The sequence below is a fragment of the Peromyscus maniculatus genome, chromosome 1, assembly GCF_049852395.1.
Source record: "Peromyscus maniculatus bairdii isolate BWxNUB_F1_BW_parent chromosome 1, HU_Pman_BW_mat_3.1, whole genome shotgun sequence".
Lineage (NCBI taxonomy): Eukaryota > Metazoa > Chordata > Mammalia > Rodentia > Cricetidae > Peromyscus > Peromyscus maniculatus.
The window spans coordinates 54,344,238-54,363,553 of record NC_134852.1 but is presented as its reverse complement, the minus strand read 5'-3'; the positions used below and the strand labels follow the sequence as shown (position 1 = coordinate 54,363,553).

Sequence of the window (19,316 nt, the reverse complement as noted above, 5' to 3'; positions counted from 1 at the left end):
TCCTGCCTAGCTATTGGCCATTTAGCTCTTTATTAAACCAATCAGAAGGCACCTTGGCAAAAACACATCTTCACGTGTACCAAAAGATTATTCCACAACAGCTCTTTGTTGTAATTATTGTATCCTTATCATCAGTTCTGAATTCTGTAATGAATACTTGGGTTATAGGGAAGGGATTGTATTTTTTTTTATGTTAGCTCATAAATCATAGGGATAAAGTTAAATTCAGTCCCCAGAGTACAGCCCCCTGGTATGGCAAACCTAGACAGGGCCTGGATTGTGGCTCAGCAGCAGAGGGCTGGCCTGGTGTGTCCCGAGGCCTGGGTTCGTTCCCCAGCATTGCAGTTTCCTGCTCTGAGTACAGTAGCTCTCTTCTCCTCATTTATTAGTCTTTCATCATGCTTCTTCTCTGATCCCCTTTTTGTGCTGGACATTAGACAGACATTTTCTGTTCTCAGTTACTCAGGGACTAGAGTGAAAAATGAGCATCAGACACAAACTGACAGGGTCACCAGGCGTCAGAGTGGCCTTCTCGGCAGGGTCACAGTCACCAGGAGTCAGAGTGGCCTTCTCGGCAGGGTCATGGTCACCAGGAGTCAGAGTGGCCTTCTCGGCAGGGTCACGGTCACCAGGTGTCAGAGTGGTCTTCTCGGCAGGGTCATGGTCACCAGGAGTCAGAGTGGTCTTCTTGGCAGGGTCACGGTCACCAGAGCATCAGGTGGCCTTCTAGGATGAGGGAGCATGTGTATACTCTCAGGGTAGACTGAGAGCCTTGCAGGCAGAGGCGTAGGTGTGGAGGGACATCTGGAAGACCAGGTGGCTGAGGGGCGGGGACCTAGAGTGAGGGGCAGAGGAGTGTGGGACTAATGGTGACCCCTGAGAACATCAGAGTTGGCTTTTGTGCCAAAGTGGTGAGACACCTTCGTAGAAGACTAAGCAAAGAAGCCTCAGTTCTTGTCCCCAAGTGTCCTTCACTGCAGTGGAGAATGGTAGAGACCATAGGGGAGCAGGGCAGTGTGAGCCACTGTCATCCGGAACTCACCTCTGGCTCCCCTCAAGCAGCCGTCCTGCCGGACCTGTCGCCCCTTTGTCTGGGTGGATGGTTGACTGCAGGAAAGGAGCCCAGGCAGCTGCGGGAGGGCACAGTACAGGCTCAGCCCCAGGATACCTGGAGCCTCTGCAGCCGGTGTCCACTCGTGTACACTCCTGGAGCAGTCCTGGGGGAGGGTGGTGCCTGTACTTGGAAGCCATGGTCATCAGCAAAGCAGATTCCCGGATTGGAAGGATGCTAAAACCAGTTCTAACACACTGGTTCATGCGTGGCATCCCAGCACTTGAGGCGGGAGGCCTGAGGGTTTATGGCTGTTCTGAACTATACAGCGAGGCCCTGTCTCCAAAAAGAAACCAAACGGTGCTGGGCTAGCAGGACAGTTGAAAGCTACTACTAAGAGCCAAACTCTTTACACATTTCTACCAAACGTGCAGCATAGACCTTCGTGCTCTTTTGGTTGCCCCTGGTCACAGGAAGGCTGTTGCTGCTCCGTGAAGCACATCCTGGTTCCAAGCATGGAGGAGGAAGTGTAAGAGTGCAGGGTTGCCGGGTGGTGGCACACGCCTTTCATCCCAGCACTTGTGGGGCAGAACCAGGCGGATCTCTGTGAGTTTGAGGCCAGCTGGGTCTATAGAGCGAGATCTAGGAAAGGCACCAAAGCTACACAGAGAAACCCTGTCTCAAAAAACCAAAAACAGAGAGTGGAGAGTCTTCTTGGAAACCTTTGCCTTTTTATTGAAAAAGGTTTCTCAGGGACTTCTACGTATTTCTAAGAACCCATCAAGCAACCACACAAAGTTATCATCAGGGAAACAGGAAAGACGAGTATGTGAGCCGAGAATGAGGCTGTGAACAGAGACAGTCTCAGTATCTGAGTCCTGCCCCATATTTTAGGGGTTTTGATGTCTATCTGTCTGTCTGTCTGTTTGTGCCTAGCCCAGCGAAGTTCTCTCCTGTAGCTCTCCCTCTCTGCCTCTCGATCCTCTTTCTGGTCACAAGGACTCTGTGTCCAAACCCTCCATGAGCCAGTGAGCCTCCCTTGGGCCTGGGCTTTGCACTCCTTCTTCAGCTCGGCTTTGTCTCCTGCAGTGCGTGCTCTGGCTGTCAACCCTTGGTGGGGTTCCTCCTTCTCCACCCTCTCCCTACACCCACTATCCATTCATATGGCAGGTGCTGCTGAGGCTCCAGGCAGGCACCCTGAAAACTTCCCAGGACTCTATGCCAAGGAAAACTGTGGACTTTAAGCTAGGAAGCCAGCATGGTGGCCATCCTGCCTTGACAGATCGCTCTAAATAACCCAAAGGCAAAAAGAAAATTCAAGTTAGGAATGTGACTGGATGGCTCCTTCCATCTCCCAGGGCCACAAGGACTGACTGGCCTGCCTTTCCCTAAAGCCCAATCCTTGCCTTGCCTTTCTTCGGGGATACCCACCTTCCTCGGCTCATGGCTCCCAGTTGCTCAGGCCTCTCCTTGTTAACAAGGACTAGAGTGAGTGTAGAGGTTTTCCAAATTACACGGATTCCCAGAGCAGAACCTAAAAGGGAGTATTCCGGTGGGTATAACTCTCGGCCCTAGGGACTCTGGGCTCTGTGGAGACACAGAAAAAGACGCCCTTTCCCCAAGGACTGGACCCAGCATGCACTCTTCAGTTCCTTGTTTGGTTGGGTCTTTTTGTTTTGTTTTGTTTTTTGAGACTGGTCTCGGAACTGTCCTGGAACTCACTATGTAGACCAGGCTGTCCTCAGCCTCACAGAGCTCTGCTGCCTCAGCCTCTGGAGTGCTGAGACGGGAGGCGGGACTCCGGCCCACGCAGCGGGTTTTTTTTTTTTTTGACAAATGTTCACTGAGTACCTCTAATGTGTTAGTAGTTCCTCTGCCAGATGCCCAGGTCCCACTGGAGAAGGGGAGGCAGGAGCCGCGGACGGTTGTGAAGGATGCCCTTTGCGGAGTGGGGCAGGGCTGGAGATGGGTCACTGAATGCTTGCTGTGCAGGCCTGGGGACTTGGGTTCAAATCCTCACGACTCAAATGAGAGCTGGGAGTGGCAGCATGTGGCTGTAACCCAGCACTGCCAAAGCCAAGCTCTCGGGTCTCACTAGCCACACTATCCGATGGGAGAGCTCCAGGGCCAGTGAGGACCTGTGATCACCAGCATCTGCAGAGAAAGCTTGGTGTGCCTGTGCGCACCCTGGAACCCAGCACTGCGGGACACAGAGACAGGAGGATGGCTGGGGCTCCCAGTCAGTGAGAGACCCGGTCTCAAGGGAACAAGGTGGACAGTGCTAGAGCAGAGCACACTCAGTGTCGTCCCCTGGCCCCGTGCACTTGCACAGGCACAAACATCATACACACCAACACACACATGAAAGGTGGACAATGATTGAGGACATCCAGTATTGACCTCTGGTTTCTACACATATGTGCACACACATCCGTATAAACATGTACATCACACACACACACACACACACACACACACACACACACACACACACACACACACGAGAGAGAGAGAGAAGGGGTGAGGAACAGAGGTTGGTCCTTTGAAGTCATTTCCTCCTGGAGTCTGGCCAGAGGTGAGGTGCCTGGTCTTTTGAACTTGCCATTTGCCTGTGCTGAGACCCTGTGGTTCTGGCCCCCGGGCGGGCCTGGCATTGCTAGTTTTCAGGACTCCAGCAGCAGTAGGTTCCACACCAGGTGACCTGGGTTTGAGTGTAGCCAGCCGTGGACCCGACGCACCTTAGTTGAGCTAGTATGCTTTTGCTTTCGCCGCCTTAACTCAAGGTCAGCAATCCTCGGAGCTGGGCAAGTGGCTGGGGAAACGGGGGGTTCCGTCTCAGAACTCTTCTCCCACTGCCCTGCCCCACCTTGGAGTGGGCGGCCCCAGCCCTGCCCCACCGCCCCCTTTGTTCTCAGCGACCCCAGCCTCCATTGGGTCCTTTCTAAACAGCTCTTTCCTCTGCCTTGAAATGGTCTGTGCTCAGCACTCATAGCTGGGGCTGAAGTGCAGCCCTTCTCCTCCTCCTCCTCCTCCTCCTCCTCCTCAGGTCAGGGTTTGTGCTATCCCTCCCTCCTTTCCTCTGCAGCAGAGCTGGGAGCTAAGTGTGTAAGTCGGGGTGTTCTGGGAGCCACAGGAAAAGAGAGGTGAGCTCACTCTCATGTTTGTTACTCCAACTCAAAAGTGTCCTCTCTCTAACGAGTAACTGATTAATACAAACACTGACCCCATACCCTACCTTTGGGGAGGTCCCAGGCATGGTTTATGTTCCCCTTGCACTTCGGCGTGGACTTGCCAACTTTTCCTTGCCTTTTCTTTCTTCCTTTGGATTATTCCTGTGGCTTTTGGACACGGGGTCTCACTGTGCAGCCCTGGCTGGTCTGGAACGCGGAGACCCTACCGTCTGCCTCTTGAGTGCACCACCACTGGGTGCTGGACTTGACAGCTATCCAGTGTTTAACAGCCCCCCCCCCTGCGGCTAGTGGACATCACATTCAACTCCATCCATTCAACTGGGTTCTCCTGAACCCAGTAAGTCCAAAATGTTACTTGGACACGTCAGTACAAACATGATTTGGTTTGTATATCATTATGTCTTTTGGACAGGGTCTCTGTGTATCCCAGGCTGGTCTTGAACTCCTATCCTTCTGCCCTGGCTTCCCACATACTGGGATAATAGGCCTTTAACACCAGGCCAAGTAGTTGAGACCATCTGCCTACGTTTCTCCAACATTTGGTCTTTGAAATCCCAAGTGCTTTCCAGTTCACAGTGCATCTGAGCTCAGCGCTGTCCCATGCACGGGAGCAGGCGGAAGGCAGGACACCAGCACATAGCTAGCCATGGCGGCATGACCACACAGAAACCTGCCTGATGATCCCCCTGAGCAGAACACATCGAGGGCTTGAGACGCCACACTCTTGATTTCGCTTCCTAAGCCAGCCTCCCAGACAGTCAGCCCCTCCCTCCGGGGAGCCCGGGGCTCCTGGGTCCCCTGGACAGAGCAGCCCTGCTCTCCCCCACCACCTCACTGGTACCAACTGCCTTCTGGGGTGAGGTGGTACAGACAAAACAGCATTCTCTGGGCCTGGCTCAGTGCTCGGGGGCCAAAGAGGGAACACTCATCTGGGCACAGTGTTACCAGCCTGTAACCCAGCACTCTGTAATCCAGCACTCTGTAACCCAGCACTCAGGGTACTGAGGAAGAAGAGGGAAGAAGAGCAAAGGAGATTAAATGTCATGAGCAGAACGGGGTTACCCAGAAAAAACTAAATCCAAATTCTGCCTCCTCACTGACTCAAGAACCAAGAACACCTGTATTTTTTTAACATGCAAAAATGTCAGCCACATTCCTAGCCTTTATTGAGTAAAAAGCTTGAGTCCTTATCCCGTGTCTTTATAGATTTTTTTTTTTTTTTAAAGCTGGGTTATGGCTGGGCATGGTGGCACACACCTTGAATCCCAGCACCCGGGAGGCAGAGACAGATGGATCTCTCTGAGTTCCAGGCTAGCCTGGGCTACAAGTTCCGGGACAGCTAGAGCTACATAGTAAGACCCTGTCTTAATAAATAAATAAATAGGGCTGGAGAGATGGCTCAGAGGTTAAGAGCACTGGCTGCTCTTCCAGAGGTCCTGAGTTCAATTCCCAGTAACCACATGGTAGCTCACAACCATCTGTAATGAGATCTGGTGCCCTCTTCTGGTATACAGGCATACATGCAGGCAGAACACTGTATATATAATAAGTAAATCTTAAATAAGTAAGTAAGAGTTGGGTTCTATGCCGGGTGCTGTGGCATACACCTGTAATCACTGAATTCAGGAAGCTGAGGCAGAAAGATTACAGCATATTCGAGGCCAACCTGGACGGCACAGTGAAACCCTGTCTCAAAAAACAAAGTGATAATAAATAGCACTGAGGTGTACATCTAGTGAGGGTGTACACTCGGATTGTGACATGGAGGACCTTGGGTTCCCCAGAAATCTTCTCCTGCCCTTTTGGTCACCATGGAACATCACAGGGAAGCAGTAGACACTGGTGGCAGTTCATTGGCTACTTGCTGGATATGCCCCAGCCAGTGTCACAGGCACTGGCACATACCACAGTGCCAGAGTTGGTGACATTTGTCCCTTTCCAGCTTGCCATCGTGTGTGTGTGTGTGTGTGTGTGTGTGTGTGTGTGTGTGTGTGTGTGTGTGTGTAGTCTCAGATCAAAGGGAGAAGCACACAGTACAGTCATGCTAATGGACATTCCCATCAGGGCAGGGCAGTCGTGTCTCCCTCCCCCCTCCCCACCCCCATCCCCACCCCACCCCCTGTCCCCCTTCCCTCCCGCAGTGTGGCCTCTCCCTGTCCTCCAAGTTAGAGTGTTTGTTATGCATCGGGCTCTGTTTCCAGACAAAGGCTCAGGTAGGCCATGCTGGCTTTGTGCTTGCTCCACAGCTGAGGCTGGCCTTCAACTGACCCTCCCTGTGGGTGGACGGCAGGTGTGCCACGAGGGCAGGTGTGCCACGAGGGCAGGTGTGCCATGACGGCAGGTGTGCCATGACGGCAGGTGTGCCACGAGGACAGGTGTGCCACACCGCCACGTCCTCTGCTTTCATTGTAGAGAGTGTGCAGGGCTGCAAGGGTCCTCTGGAGGCTGGAAGGCCAAGCCTCTGAGCACCTCCCTCTTCTCCTGGCATGTGCCTCTGAATTGTAAACTTCCCGGTGTTGTAAGCATGCCAGCCATGTTGGACTTGCCTACCCTGTGGCCCCACCTGGTGACCTTTGTCACCTCCATGAGGCCCTGTCTACAGATAGTCACATCCTTGGGCCCTAGAGGCTCAGACTCTGGAATATGAATTTTGGGAGGAGACTCACTTTAGCTCATGACATCCCATAACCATGTCAGGTGTCTTGATTGGACTGGGAAGCACAATGAGATTCCCAGTGCTGCCAGGGTGGGCCTGCGCCCCGAGGTCTGACTGGACCCAGGCCCCCGCACTGTACTGCTTCTCAGAATCACCTTCATCACCGTCCTCACCCTACAAGTGCCATGGTCTCACAAAGGACAGCTCTGTGTTTCTTACTGTTATCTCCTGCCTGTGCTAAAATGTTTTGTCCCAGGCATCTGTTTTTGTATTTTTAAAAATTTCAGTTCTACTTTTATTAAAGCTATCTATCCAGAGTTTGGAGGGTGAAATACAGAAAAAATTTTTTTTTTCATTTTTAGATAGGGTCTCAGGTAGCCCGGGTTGTTCCCCGACTTAACTGGTTGGTCTTGTAACTCTCCTGGTTTCTCCTCCATAGTTCTGGGATTACAGGCATGCGTCTTTTATTTCCTAATGAAAAACATCTGCCTACCCTCCATGTCTCCCACCTGAAAAAAAAAAGCTACGTTCATCTCTTTGGCTGTATCATTTTACTATTTATCTCCTTCATCTCTAAATACCATGTTTGTAAAGCTAACTCTTGATTTTTAATTTCCCCATTTTACATCCACTTCTCACAATGGAATATTCATTCTCATATTTAAATCAACCCAGCCTCTCACACTGTGATTCTGACTGAATTCTTGTTTCCGTTAGTTCTATGGAAATGCCCTCACAGCTGCTGCAGATGGTAAAGCAGGATGGCTTCCTCCCGTGGCTCTTTGTTTTCCCTGGAGTTACTAATTGTCTTTTTTTTTCCAGTTATTTAATGGCTGAGCATTCTCTGTGTTTAACCAATTCAAACTTCAGTTCCTTGTTACCAATCTGAATGTTTTCTTAGAGCCAATAACCAACTGATTTCATCATGCAGAAGTTTGTCTTGGCCCCCGGCCTGCTCTTGTCTGGAACACAGCTACCTTGCTGGGATCAGTCTACCTAGTTGGATTGTTATTTCACAAATGCTTGATTTTGGGGGTTTGGTTCCTTGTTCTTTCTAAGCTTTCAGAGAAAGGGCATGAAGAGGTATGTTTTTGGTGACAGTGTGAATCCGAAAGTCTGTCTTCACACTTGATGGACAGTCTGGCTGGGTATAGAATTCTGAATAGTCGTTTCCCTTCAGATTTTGGAGGTAACTCTCCATTGTGTTCTTTTTTTCTCACTATCTTTATTATTTGTGTCACTGAGAAGAACCCACGATTGTGCAGATTCCTAAGCCTTTGTCTGTGCTCCTTTTCCTCGTCCTCAGGGCTCTGACATTTAGTAGCAACCTGTCTGGAACTCTTTTCATCACTCAGTCATTCACTTGTGTCTTTATACTATTTGTTTCCAGAAACTTCTTAAATTTTCCTAAATTCTTTCCCTCCTTCATCCCTATATTTGTCTTCTGAAATTTATTTTTTAAATTTTTTTATTATTTGAGAGAGAGACTATCTAGAGGTTCAGGAATAGGTGTTTCTTCTGTCAATTAAAGAATTAAAAGGCAGGAAAGAAGAGTCAGTAGAAATCACGGAGAATCTCTGAGGAGCCAGCATATGATACCAGCTAAACTGGGGTCCCCTCGTTAACAAAATGACTAAGAACAGACTCAAACAGAAGCCCAGGGGCAATATAACAGAGATTAAAAGAAAAAACCCAGCACAGGCAAGTTGCAAATCTCAAAACTGCCCCAGAGCAGGGGGAGAATAGAGTTGGGGGTGGAGGAGAAAGAAAGCCACAGTTTGAAATTAGGTGCTTGGAGGTCAGTCACATGGCAGAACCAGCGCTTTAGCAAAAGGGGGCAAGAAAGCCAGGGAAGCAATACACACCCTTAATCCCAGCATTTGGGAGGCAGAGGCAGGAGGATCCCTGAGTTCGAGGCCAGCCAGGTCTACACAGTGAGTTCCAGGACAGTCAGGGCTACACAGTGAAACCCTGACTAGAAAAAACAAAAGGAAGGACAGAAAGAAAGGAAAAGGAGTGGGCATGGGTGGGGGGCGAGAAAAAGAGAAAGGAATGAAGCCCGAAGTACTAGGGAAAGCATACTTGGGCTCTGGCTGGCATCTGAAAGAAAAAAAATGAAGAGAAGAAAAAGGAATAGTTATGTCCATCTCAGTCAGAAAAGCTCATCCTGATGGGCGATTCATAGGGACTGCACTAGCAGAGAATTCTGGAAAGGAACAGTACTATCTCGAGGTGAACCTACCTTTCTATGGGTGGTCTCTTTGGTCCTTGACCTGCTCACTTGAATTAACTCTTTTTTTGCTGTTGGGTTTCTTGTTTTGTTTTGTTTGAGGGGAGGTGGTTTTGTTTTGTTTTGTTTTGTTTTGTTTTTTCAAGACAGGGTTTCTCTGTGTAGCCCTGGCTGTCCTAATCTCACTCTGTAGACCAGGCTGACCTGGAGCTCAGAGAGATCTGCCTGCCACCATCGCCTGGCCTGAATTAACTCTTGTGTGATCACAAGGGTGTCTCCACCTCTAGATAGATTCTGTGTGTGTGTGTTTTTTTTTTTTTTTTACTACAGCATGTGACGGGAGAGGTGTACACATGTGGAGGTCTCTCCCATCTTTACATGGGTTCCAGGGATGATGTCAGGCAAGGTTTCAACCACAGAGCCATCTCGTGATCCCTCCTTCTGGAATTTAGATGAACTTGACATAAATTTCCTGTCCATTTCTCCCCATACCCCGCTCTTCTCTCCCTTGCCCCACGCCAGGGTGGGCCCTAGGCAAGTGCTGTGTCAGAGCACTTGCTCCCGTTTTTCTGTTTCCTGCTCCTTCTGCTCTGTTTTAAACTTATTTCTGTTACTGTATTCTGCTGACTAATGTATCTGAGGTGTTGAGGTATGGACGTGGGGTTCTCATGCATGTTAGGACAGCTTTTACCAAGCACTCCTGGCCAAGTGTATTTTTATTTTCCAAGAACTTATTTCTTTTGTCTAGAATTGGTTTTGTTGGTAGTGGTTTTTGTTTGTTTTTTGACATGGGGATCTCCCTGCTGTGGACCAGGCTGGTCTGGAACTTTCTATGTACACCAGGCTGGCCTGGAACTTTCAGTGATCTTTTTGCCTAAGCCTTCCCAATGCTGGGATTGTAGATGTGTTCTACCATACCTGGCACTTTTGGTCTCCAAATTTGTAGTATTTTATAAATTCTACAGTGTGGTCTTCTATAGATTCCTGCTCATGTTTAAGGTCTCAGTGTCTCCTCTTCTTCCTCTGACATTAGTAACATTTCACCAGTTCGCTTCCTTCTCCCCATCTGTTCCATTGTTTTTATTGATGTCAGCATTGCTCACATTTGGGAATGGAGATCTGACCCTGCAGAGTGGCCAGCCCATGAGTGCATGAGCAGAGCTGCTGACCAGGAGATCCAGCCTGGGCTCATTCGGACCTTCTTTGTCAGGGAATTCCCAGTGCCAGTGTGCTGGGACCTCTTTTCTTGGTGTAAGACACACACACACACACACACACACACACACACACACACACACACACACACACTTATTTAATATACAAAGGAACAAAGGAGGAAGTAATTGAGTGGGGCTGGTATAGGCTTGATGACCCCCACTGATATGAAAGGGGAAAGGCATTATAATATAGTCCTCCTTCTCTCCGTCCCTTGCTCTCACCTCCATCAAGTATTTGTTCAGGTCTTTTTGCACTAGGCAGTGGCTGAGCCCTGCCTCAGCAGTGAACATACAAGTCTACTAAGGGTGGCAGAGCAGCACTCTCGGGCAGACAGCTAGCTCTATGTAGTAGAGGAGCACTCAGGAGTAGACAGCTCTATGTAGTAGAGGAGCACTCTGGAGCAGACAGCTCTATGTAGTAGAGCAGCACTCTGGAGCACACAGCTCTATGTAGCAGAGGAGCACTCTGGAGCAGACAGTCTATGTAGTAGAGGAGCACTCTGGAGCACTCAGCTCTATGTAGTAGAGGAGCACTCTGGAGCACACAGCTCTATGTAGCAGAGGAGCACTCTGGAGTAGACAGCTCTATGTAGTAGAGGAGCACTCTGGAGCACTCTGGAGCACACAGCTCTATGTAGTAGAGGAGCACTCTGGAGCACTCAGCTCTATGTAGTAGAGGAGCACTCTGGAGCACACTATGTAGTAGAGGAGCACTCTGGAGCACACAGCTCTATGTAGTAGAGGAGCACTCTGGAGCAGACAGCTCTATGTAGTAGAGGAGCACTCTGGAGCACACTATGTAGTAGAGGAGCACTCTGGAGCACACAGCTCTATGTAGTAGAGGAGCACTCAGGAGTAGACAGCTCTATGTAGTAGAGGAGCACTCTGGAGCACACAGCTCTATGTAGTAGAGGAGCACTCTGGAGCAGACAGCTCTATGTAGTAGAGGAGCACTCTGGAGCACACACCTCTATGTAGTAGAGGAGCACTCTGGAGCACACTATGTAGTAGAGGAGCACTCTGGAGCACACAGCTCTATGTAGTAGAGGAGCACTCTGGAGCACACTATGTAGTAGAGGAGCACTCTGGAGCACACAGCTCTATGTAGTAGAGGAGCACTCTGGAGCAGACAGCTCTATGTAGTAGAGGAGCACTCTGGAGCACACAGCTCTATGTAGTAGAGGAGCACTCTGGAGCACACAGCTCTATGTAGTAGAGGAGCACTCTGGAGCACACAGCTCTATGTAGTAGAGGAGCACTCTGGAGTAGACAGCTCTATGTAGTAGAGGAGCACTCTGGAGCAGACAGCTCTATGTAGTAGAGGAGCACTCTGGAGCACACTATGTAGTAGAGGAGCACTCTGGAGCACACAGCTCTATGTAGTAGAGGAGCACTCTGGAGCAGACAGCTCTATGTAGTAGAGGAGCATTCTGGAGCACACAGCTCTATGTAGTAGAGGAGCACTCTGGAGCACACTATGTAGTAGAGGAGCACTCTGGAGCACACTATGTAGTAGAGGAGCACTCTGGAGCACACAGCTCTATGTAGTAGAGGAGCACTCTGGAGCACACAGCTCTATGTAGTAGAGGAGCACTCTGGAGCACACAGCTCTATGTAGTAGAGGAGCACTCTGGAGCACACAGCTCTATGTAGTAGAGGAGCACTCTGGAGCACACAGCTCTATGTAGTAGAGGAGCACTCTGGAGCACACAGCTCTATGTAGTAGAGGAGCACTCTGGAGCAGACAGCTCTATGTAGTAGAGGAGCACTCTGGAGCACATAGCTCTATGTAGTAGAGGAGCACTCTGGAGCACATAGCTCTATGTAGTAGAGGAGCACTCTGGAGCACACAGCTCTATGTAGTAGAGGAGCACTCTGGAGCAGACAGCTCTATGTAGCAGAGGAGCACTCTGGAGCACACAGCTCTATGTAGTAGAGGAGCACTCTGGAGCACACAGCTCTATGTAGTAGAGGAGCACTCTCGTGCAGTAGAAGGAAAGAAGCAGACTCCTGTAGTTCAGCAAGACAGATCCCTTGAAATGTGCTTGCTCTAACTTAAGGGGCAGATTTTTAATTTTCAAGATGTAAGAATAAATAGCCATGCATGGCTGTTAGTCACCACGATGACCAAGGGAAGACGCTATGGTTTGTTTGTTGAGACAGGGCCTCACCCTGTATCCCTGGCAGCTGGTCTCTGCTTCTTCCAGGCAGTAACTCTGGCCTCACAGTCCTCTTTGCAGCTTTTCTCCTGAGTCTTCTTTGCAGCTCAGCTTCCAACTGAGAAGGACTCTCAGCTTTTATTGTTAACTCTGGCAAGGAGGGGCTTAATGAAGCTGCTTAGTTTCAGGGACTTCCTGAAGCTATTTTGAGTTGTTTACTTTCCTGCTTAAGGAGTTTCCCTGCAGGATGGAATGTTTCTATCTTGGAGAAATTTGTTACACAACACTTCACTCCTTCCCCCGGCTCTTTTTTTTTTTAAGATTTTATTATTTATTTATGTATATGAGTGCTTTATCTGCATGTACAACTTTACGTCAGAAGAGGACATCAGATCCCACTAGAGATGGTTGTGAGTCACCATGTGGTGCTGGGAATTGAACTCAGGACCTCTGGAAGAGCAAGCAGTGCTCTTAACCACTGAGCCATCTCTCCAGCCCCCCGCCCTAGTTCTTATAGTTTCTCTGGTCCTCTTTCACAATGATTCCTGAGCCTTAGAGGGAGATGACTATAGATGTCTACCTGTGACTAAGAATTGGGCCACTGTACCATAGTCACTGATGGTTATGAGTTTCGGCTGACAACAGTGATCTATGGGTGTAAGCACACGTTTAGAAAGCAGTTTGACAGCCAGGTGGCGGTGTTGCACACCTTTAATCCCAGCACTGGGGAGGCAGAGGCAGGCGGATCTCTGTGAGTTCGAGGGCAGCCTGGGCTACAGAGTGAGATCCAGACAGGCACTAAAACTACACAGAGAAACCCTGTCTCGAGAGAGAGAGAGAGAGAGAGAGAGAGAGAGAGAAGAAAGTTTGACAGACACATCACATCCATTTAGTAAAACGACAGAAGTTGTTTCCCTGTTGGGACCAAGACCTCCTCACTTAGTACCAGACGTGCACCCCCTCTTAGAGAGCAGGCCTTAAATCCAATTGGAAGGCTGTTGGTCTTACCCAAGATAGCTAAGCCATTATTGCACACGCAGGGACATCCTGTCGAGCATGCTGGTATTCCAGCACCAAGGGGCCGTAGCCAAACAGGAATGTTGGTGGCAGTTCTCCACCAGTGACCTACAGGGTCACCTCTGGCCATGTGGAAGCCGGCCAGCAGGGTGTGCATTTCCTATTCGATCCCAGCTTTATTTCTCCAGGTTCCGAGTCACAGCTTGCACATGCACTGCCTTCAGCAGTAGGGTCTTAGCATCTAGGTGTGGCATATGACCAACCCCAGTAGCAACAGCCCTTATGGTCTGCGGGACCGCGGGGCTTTCCTGGCCAACAATTCACCGGGAAGTTAAGCCCACCTCTGGCACTAGGGTTTTCATTCAATAACCTGATGGCCTCTGGGAGTCCCCTTTCCCACCCATGTAGTTACCTTTGGGATTCAAACTCTTTAGCTATTGTCTTAACGTTTCCCCTTTATTTAGCCTAGCCTTAGCAGGGCTGTAGGTAGGTGGGAACACCATTATACCAGGTTGTCTCTCCAATGGCCTTCCAGATCTGCAAGCCACTCAGAGGTGAGCCCCATGTCTCTGTAGTAAGACTTTTCCCAGAGGGGGAGCAGGACAAGGAATGTCCTGAGCCACCAACCCATAACAATAGTGAGGGTACAGAGATGACCTTGGTGAAGCACTCTGGAAGTCCACTGTCATCTCTTCCCAGAAGTGGCAGGTGACCCCAGAGGTTCACCAGGAAGGCACTGAAGGCAGACACAGGCAAGGTCTAACACAGCCTGGCACGGTTCCATCCCTTGTTATCGATTGCTTCCTCCAGTGGTCAGGGCTGAGCACAAAGCACAGACAGGAGGTGCTAACTCGGTTAGTTCCCTGTAATCCTCAGTCACTCTTTGGCCCATTACATTTCTGGATCCTGGAACTGTCCATGGAGCCTCCCTACATTCTCTTCACCTGATAGACTTGGTGGGCCTGGCTTAATCTGCTCAGCCCTACACGGGGTCAGAGGTGAACGTGCTCTTGCTCTCCTCAGCTGCACCTGCTGGCTCCCTGGGTCGGCACTGTACCAGTGGCTGTAGTGTTGACTCCATTCAATGTGTCTGGCTGTTGGGGGAGACCCTGGCGGGAAAACCATCTCCACCTCTAGTGTGATCCTTTGCTGGAGGGAACCCTCCTTCATCTTGGAGGACAGACTTGATCATCTTCACCTCCATTGTTCTATCATGGATGTCTGCTGTGAACTGCTCCTCAGGCTTTGAAGCCACCCAGAAGTCCATTAGCACACAGTCTGGCTTTCCGTCAGTTGTTTCCCTTAGAAACTCCAGCTAGACCTTCCCATATTCCTCTTCAAGTTACCCAGACACCTCTCCCTCCGCTTTACCTTTCTCCCATCTCCTCTAGGCGGCTCTCTCGCTTTGTGGACACTCTTTATATGCTGCTCGAAGTCACTGAGATCTGCCCAAGCCTCTTACCCACCACAGATAAAGATCTTGCCCACCAAAGAGCTCGGCAAGGCCACTGAAGCTCCATGCCGGGCTCCAGGTCCCTGCTGGGTGAGCCTTTAGTAACTCCTCTGTGAACACAGTGACCTGGGGTCCCAGCTCAGCTTTCCTCACTCCTGGTCCTCCACTGTGCTCCTCCAGCCCCGACATTTATGGGGACTTCAGACCATGCTAACCAACTGTTCCTAATGGCTCTGATAAGCCAGTCTGTCGGGGACCGATTTCCCTCATACCTTCTCAGGTTATGCAGCCTTTGCCTTAAGGAGGGATGGTAGTCCCACTGCTCAGGTTTCTGCCTCCACCGCAGCCCGATGGATCCCATCCGCTTACAGGCTCTTTCATTGCTTTAGAAGTCTCCCTAGCCAGGCGGTGGTGGTGCACGCTTTTAATCCTAGCACTTGGGAGGCAGGTGGATCTCTGTGAGTTCGAGGCCAGCCTGGTCTACAGAGTGAGTTCCAGGATAGCCAGGGCTGTTACACAGAGAAACCCTGTCTCCAAAAACAAAAACAAACAAACAAAAACTTCTCTCCCAATTCCACAAGTTCAAGTTGTGAGCATGCCCTGTTCACCCTAGTTTCTACTGTCTAGGCCCCCATCTTTGTGTTGGACAGACTTTCCCTTTTCCTATTAAGGGTCGGCGGTCCCTCGGGGTATCTTCTACTGCGTCCACCATGTTCTCTTCCTCGCTCTCTGAATCTTCCCATGGGTTCCGAGTTCTTGGCTTCCAGGAAGGGCTTCTGACACAGCTCTAACTTGTCCTCTCTTTTCCTTCGGCCCCCAGGCCCTCCGAAGCGGCAAGCCTGAACCTACACCTCACCCTCTCGCTTAGCTAATTTTCTTGCCAGAGGCTAACACGGAGGATGCCACTGCCTCTCCCTCTCTCGTCAAAATTGCTCTGTTACACAAACAAGTTCCTGCTTGGCACCTTCTAGGCCTCAGGTGCCTTGCTAACGACCAGCAGTGGCCAGGCAGGCTCCGCAGCTGCTGCCAACAGTCTTGACTCCTGTGTGCCAATCTCAAAGACAGCCAAGCTTCCTCTAACCCTTTACCTGCTTTCAGGGCATCTCCGTGTTCACATGCGGACCCCACTCCTCAAGCGGGCGTGCCACCCATACCGCATAGGTGAGGATTCCATCCTGGGGTTCCTCCCACAGACGCTCCTAGTCCTGACGGCTCAGCCTCCGTGGCTTGTCCACCACCCCGAAAGAACCACGCGACCACTGTCGCAGCACAGAGGCACAGTCCTCCGCAGATGCTTCCCCCTCAGGCAGCTCAGCCTCAGAGGCACGCCTGGCTAGCCATAGTCAGGACCATAGTCAGGTCCTCACTCCTCCCAAATTCATCTTTGGTTCTGCTGTGCTCTTGTTTGGGCACCAGTTATATTGTGAGACAAAACTTTTCCTGCGGAGACACGACAGACATCTACTCACTCCAGACAGGGAGCCTGTGACAAACCAAAGCACGGATCCCACCAAAACCAAGCTTTGGGACTCAGTGAGTTTTGTTGGGGGTCACTTACAAGAGCAGAAATGACTCACAGACAGCTGCATCACCAAGGCCCACCCCAGCATGGTGACAGCTCACACAGCTGGAACCTGGAGCCCACGGCACAGCCTGCAGACAGAGCATCAGCTTGGAGAGTGTCCTCTCCAGGTGCCTCAGTTGGCCTACACCTCTTCTGGGCAGCTCAGCTGGTTTCTGCTTCCTCCAGGCAGTTGGTCTGGTCCGAGTGTTCTTTGCAGTTTGGTTTGTCTGAGAGTCTGTTTGCAGCTTGCCTTTTCTGAGAGGGACTAGGGGGCCTAGTAAATCTGGTCGGTTTCAGGGACTTCCTGAAGCTTCCTGGCGTTGTTTGCCTTCTGCTGAAGGAGCTTTCGTGTGGAATGGAATGTTTGAATCTCAAGAGAAAACTATTACACAAAGGTATCCTCATATAGCTTAGGATAGCCTCCAACTCATATATAGCTTATATGTAAACTTATATACCTTAGGATAGCCTCAAACTCACAGCAATCCTCCTGCCTCACCTGTTCAAGTGATAACAAAAGTGAGGCACCTGGTTAACATGTGAATTTATTTTTGCAATGCTGTGGATTGGCTTTGTACATTGCTAGGCATCTTAGTCACTGGTCTATTGCTGTGAAGAGACACCATGACCAAGGCAACTCTTTTTTTATATATTTCATTTTTATTTTTTAAAATTAATTAATTTATTTATTTTTCTATTATCTTAATAGTGAAATGTTTCATTGAGGTTTGGTCAGTAATTGAGTTAAACCAAAACTTATTATAAGCCACAGTTATCCTAGGGTCCCCCCTGCTATGTAGCCTCCCTGGTTCTGTGGGTTGCAGTCTGATTGTTATTTGTTTTATATCTAGAATCCACTTACGAGTGAGTATATACCATGTTTGTCCTTCTGGGTTTGGGTTACCTCACTCAGGATAATATTTTCTAGTTCCATCCATTTGCCTGCAAATTTCATGCTGTCATTGTTTTTCTCTGCTAAGTAGTACTCCATTGTGTATATGTACCACTTTTTTTTTTTTTTTTTTTTGATTTTTCGAGACAGGGTTTCTTTGTGTAGTTTTGCGCCTTTGCTGGAACTCACTTTGTAGACCAGGCTGGCCTCGAACTCACAGAGATCCGCCTGCCTCTGCCTCCCGAGTGCTGGGATTAAAGGTGTGCGCCACCACCTCTCGGCTACATTTTCTTAATCCATTCTTCAGTTGACGGGCATCTAGGTTGTTTCCAGGTTCTGGCTATTACAAATAGTGCTGCTATGAACATAGCTGAGCATGTATCTTTGTGGTATGAATCAGCATTCCTTGGGTATATGCCCAAGAGTGGTATGGCTGGGTCTTGAGGTTGCTCGAGTCCCAGTTTTCTGAGAAACCGCCATACTGATTTCCACAGTGGTTGTACAAGTTTGCATTGCCTTTGCTCCACATCCTCACCAACACTGACTGTCATTGGTGTTTTTGATCATAGCCATTCTGACAGGTGTAAGGTGGTATCTCAGATTTGCATTTCTCTGATGATTAAGGATGTTGAGCATTTCTTTAAATGCCTTTCAGCCATTTGTGATTCTTGTTTTGTGAATTCTCTGTTTAGCTCTTTAGCCCATTTTTTAATTGGATTGTTCAGTATTTTGATTTCTAGTTTTTTGAGCTGTTTATATACTGTGGAGATCAGTCCTCTGTCAGATGTGGGGTTGGTGAAGATCTTTTCCCATTCTGTAGGGTGTCTTTTTGTCTTATTGACCGTGTCTTTTGCCAAGGCAACTCTTATAATTAAAAGAAAGCATTTAATTGGGGGCTGGCTTACAGTTTAGAGGGTTAGTCCAAGATCATCATCATCACGATGGGAAGCAGAGGCATGGAACCTGAGGGTTTACATCCTCATCCACAGGTAGCAGGTGGGGGGGCGGGGCGGGCTGGCCTGGGCTTTTGAAACCTCAAAGCCCACCCCCACTTGACATAAGGGCTTTACCACTGAGACACGCCCCCAGCCCCTCACAGGGGAATTCTAGGTAGGCTGTCTACCTACTGAGCTGCAGCTCCAGCCCAAGGTTGAATTTAAATAGGGATTCAGGAAACAGGGAAAGCAGACACTGCTGTCACAGAACAGCTGAGTAAATAGCCAAAGGGAGTGCCGGGGCTGGAGAGGGCTCAGCAGGGGGCTGGAGAGGGCTCAGCAGGGGGCTGGAGAGGGCTCAGCAGTCAAGAGCATCACTGCTTTCGCAGAGGGTCTGGGTTCTACTCCCAGCACCTGTGTGGTGGCTCACAACCATCTGTAACTCCAGTTCTAAGGCATCCGTTGTCCTCCTCCGGCCTCCACAGGCACTGCATGCATGTGCTACACAAATCCGCAGGCAAAACACTCATACACATGCAATAATAAAAAAATACATCTTAAAAAATAAAAGTGAGTGCTAGACTAGACATGCAGTTCAGTGGTGGAGTTCTTGTTTGGCTCGGGGCTCTTGGTTCCATTAGGACCAAGAAACTAAAAAGTAAATGCTGTTTGATTCCACCTTCTGAAACTCCTCCACTGTTTCCATCTCGGAAGCTTTGTCTTGTAGCATTTCTCTGAAACCCTCAAGTTCATCCCACTCATTTCCTCCAAGACGACTCTCTCCATCTGATGCTATTCCCAGCCCTTCCATCTCTCATCTCAGCCCAAGTCCGGAAACACCAAATTATCTCCACTTAAATGTGGAGAGCAATTCACTTTCTGCCCTCATGGGCATTTTCCTAAACAAAGAGAAACCTAGAGAGAAATTAGAGTCTGCCTACCAGGCAGAAG

The 19,316-nt window shown here is 49.6% G+C and overlaps 1 protein-coding gene across 2 annotated transcripts in view; it reads left to right on the top strand.

The window, feature by feature from the left end:
• Grin2d (glutamate ionotropic receptor NMDA type subunit 2D) overlaps positions 1 to 19,316 on the top strand; it is a 45,397-nt gene that overhangs the window by 20,496 nt on the left and 5,585 nt on the right. The window lies entirely within an intron of this gene.